The sequence below is a fragment of the Lactuca saligna genome, chromosome 4 (assembly GCF_052625555.1).
Source record: "Lactuca saligna cultivar CGN05327 chromosome 4, ASM5262555v1, whole genome shotgun sequence".
In the NCBI taxonomy this organism is placed as follows: Eukaryota; Viridiplantae; Streptophyta; class Magnoliopsida; order Asterales; family Asteraceae; genus Lactuca; species Lactuca saligna.
The window spans coordinates 23,746,349-23,750,271 of NC_136420.1; positions in this window are offsets into that span (position 1 = coordinate 23,746,349).

The window sequence follows — 3,923 nt, forward strand, 5'->3', positions numbered from 1 at the left end:
CTTAACTATTGCAAGGTTTAGATTGTATCTTAAACCATCTGACATGCTACGTGTCGTATGTTTCGTAAGACCATCAACAAGTTCATCATTTGAGGATATAAATCGGACGTCTAAAGCTTCCATCGCTGCCTTTTCTCTAACAAAATGGAAATCAACTTCTATATGCTTTGTTCGGACATGAAAGATAGGATTAACTGTTAAGTAACTGGCTTCCAAATTATCACACCATAGCACAGGTGGCCTTGCTTGATGAATGCCTAACTCATTAAGTAATGATTGTATCCAAGTGTACTCTGATGTGCCATTCACCAAGGCCTTGTATTTAGCTTTTGTACTTGACCGAGAGACAATGGGCTGTTTTCGTGAACTCCATGAAATCATATTAGGACCTAGAAACACTACAAAGCCTCCAATAGACCTTCGATAGTCTAGACAACCTGCCCAATCTGCATCGCTAAATACACTCAACAACATGGAGGTTGATTTTCAAATATAGAGTCTCGTGGTCATTGAACCTTTAACATATCGCAAAATTCTCTTTACAGCCTCCTAATGAACAGTAGTTGGTTTCAAAAGATATTAACACACCTTATTAACAGGAAAAGATATATCAGGTCTTGTTAACGTAAGATATTGCAAACCACCAACCATACTTCTATATTTGAAAGCATCTTCATCGTTAAGGGGTGTTCCAAGATCTCGATCAAGTTGGTCTATTACTGACATGGGAGTTGAAGCGCTTTTACAATTCATCATGTCTACACGATGTAAGAGGTCAATGGCATATTTATGTTGCATTAAGGTGATTCCTCCTGAATTGTGAACGACTTCAATTCCCAGAAAATAATTAAGTCGACCGAGATCCTTAAGAGGAACGGAGGAAGATAAAGTTCTTATTAATTTGTCAATAGTCAGTTGACAGGAGCCAACAATAACAATATCGTTAACATAGACAAGCATATAGATGGAGACATTAATTGCATGAAATATGAAAAGAGACGTATTAGCTTTGGATGAAGAAAACCAAAGTTGATGCAATTTGGCACAAAGATGGGAAAACCAGGCACGTGGTGACTACTTCAGTCCATATAGTGCCTTTTGCAGTTTACACACAAAGGTTGGATGTCGTTATTGGATTAATATTTAAGTTCGTAACTATAATTGGTAAGACTTGACCCGACACGACATGGTCTATTTAGGGTTGCATGTACACCATAGGAGTGTTAGAATGCTCAAAACCCAACAGTGGTATCAGAGCCTAGGCTTGTTTTCATGTTATACGTGCTAAAATTGCTGAAAAATCGAAGTTTATTGCTGTCTGAACTGCAGACTCGCCGAGTCCATGAAAGGACTCGATGAGTCCAAGAGTAAAATCATCCAAATCGTCAAGTTGGTTCATGCACTCGACGAGTTGGACCCCCAGACAACATATTTTCAAGGTTTTTGGTTGGAATTGAACTAGGATGAAGGGTCTAGTTAGTGGTTTGGTCTAGGCTTTCGTTGTAATAGGTTCTTTGGGTCTGTATGTAGTTTTGGTAGTTTGGTTAGTAGTTTACGGCCCTGTTGTGAGTTTACGGTCGTAAGCTGTTTACGACTATAAACCCAGAGTCCGCCCAGGTCCACTATATATAGAGGTTATATAGGTCATTTGTGGTTGTTGATGCCACCTGAGTTCACGGTCACAGAGAAAGTTGTACCAGACGTCTTTATTCAATATAAGCATGTGCAAAGCTTGTTTCATTTCTGTTTCTCATTCCATTGATTATGTGATTGCTTGATCATTGGTAAAGATTCGTTTTCATGACCTTACAAGTGGTATCAGAGCAGAACCAGTGTCATAGCGTCATTCAATCGAAATTTGCCAGCCGTTTGAACTTATATTCGTTAGTGTTCGAGATTAGAGTTTGGTGTTTTCATAGAAAAGGGGTCAAATCTGCATCAAGCTTGCATTTACTGCGATTTTTGGGAGTTTACTGCCAAAAGATTACAACCGTAAACCCTGTTTACGGCTGTAAACTCAAGCACATTCAATAGGCGTAAAGTGTGTTCTTGAACTGTAATCAGTGCCTCTTAAATAACCGTAAACTGCATAATCGTAAACACTCCAACCGTAAACACCTGACTGTAAACACAGTTTACGGCCATAAATACAGTAACTGTAAACTCAAATTTTTGACAATTTTTATTTTTCTAATTTTTAAGTTTTACAAAAATCAGAATAAATGGATTCTAAAAGTCAAACACATCATCATGAACTGGACTCTGTTATGGGCACTACTCCACGCATTCCAAGACTGCTATCTGCTGATGGTTTTTCTGAATGGAAATACCGAATAGAGAAGTACATTAAAATGAAGGACTTCAAGATTTGGAGAAGCATCATTAAGAATCCCGTTAGAATAACCACCACTGTTGCAGGACAAGTTACTGATAAAGCTATTGAGAACTACACATATGAAGATTTTGAGAAGGTTGAGGAACAGGAACGGGCCTTGGCCACTCTAACCATGGCCCTGTCTCCGGATATAGCTCAAGGTTTTAGGGAGTATACTTCAGCAAAAGATTTGTGGGAAGCCCTAATTGAGGTATATGAAGGAAATGAAGACATGAAGGAGAGCCACCAGGATATGCTGCGACAAAGGTTTAATATGTTCAACTACATTCTTGGATAAACTCTGGAGGCACAGCTGCAGTGATTCACAACTCTCACCACTAAGATGACTGTAGCTGGGATCTTCTTCACAAAGTTTGAAATAAATAAAAAGCTACTGAATGCTCTCCTAAAGTCATGGGACATGAATGTGGTTGTTATCAAGAAGACCAAAGATCTAAGTCACCTTACTCTTGCTGAAATGATGGCGATCATCAAGGCCTGTGATATTGATGATAAAGAGCGGGAGATAAATCATGTGAATTCGTACTCAGTTGCAAACCTTGGGATCTCATCTAACAATTCTCTTTCATCTCTCACCTTTCCCTCTACAGTCTTTTGTTGCTCAACAAGCTCAGGCTCAATCCTTTTCCACTCCATCAGCTACTTCACTTCCTTCTGCATCATCCATGCCTATTTCTCAAAACCAATTGTTTGTTGCTACGCTCAAGCTGCCTCTTCCTCTAATGTGGATTCTTCCTCAAACGCCAAGGAGTGTGATGAAAATCTTGCTCTCGCCATAGGACTTGTTAACCGCTACAATGCTCTTGTAACTGGAGATCTTCCGCCACAATTGTCATTTGTTGATCTAGATCAGATTCATCCAGAAGACGTGGAAGAAATGGATATTACATGGCAAATTGCCATGGCAGTTTTCAGGGCAAAGCAGTTCACGAAAAAAAACAGGGAAGAATAACTGGGGGATGAGTGCTGATAAAAAGATAGGGTTTAGCAAAGGAAAGTTGCATTGTTTCATCTGTCACGAGCCAGGTCATTTTGCTCATGAGTGCCCGAAGCCGGATAGAAGATTAAACAATGACCGGGCAATAGTTACAGTGGGAAACAATCGAGGAGGTACTCAAGTCAACAGTAACAAGGATATGGTTGCTCAGTCATTTGACTAGGAGGAGCAGATTCAGGCCATGAATATATCAAGACCTGAAAATGCTCATTTGGCTCAAGTTGGTGATGTATCTTCCGCAGAGAGTGTTGCAGCTGAAGATAAAGTGATGGAGCTGCAGTTTGCGCTGATGGTCTCTTCTGCTTCTGACCGAAGAAAAATGAGGTAAGTGTGCCTTCCTGCTCTCAGGCTTGTGTTGATTATGTTAAGATTCTTCATGATGAAATAGATTCTTTATGTAGAGAAGTAGAGGACCTTATATATGAGGGCTATCAACTTAGAAAAGGACAAAAACCCTTAAAAGCCCAATTAGAGACAAAAATAAAAGATTTTAGGAAACTTCAGGAGGACTACAATAATAAATGCAAAAAC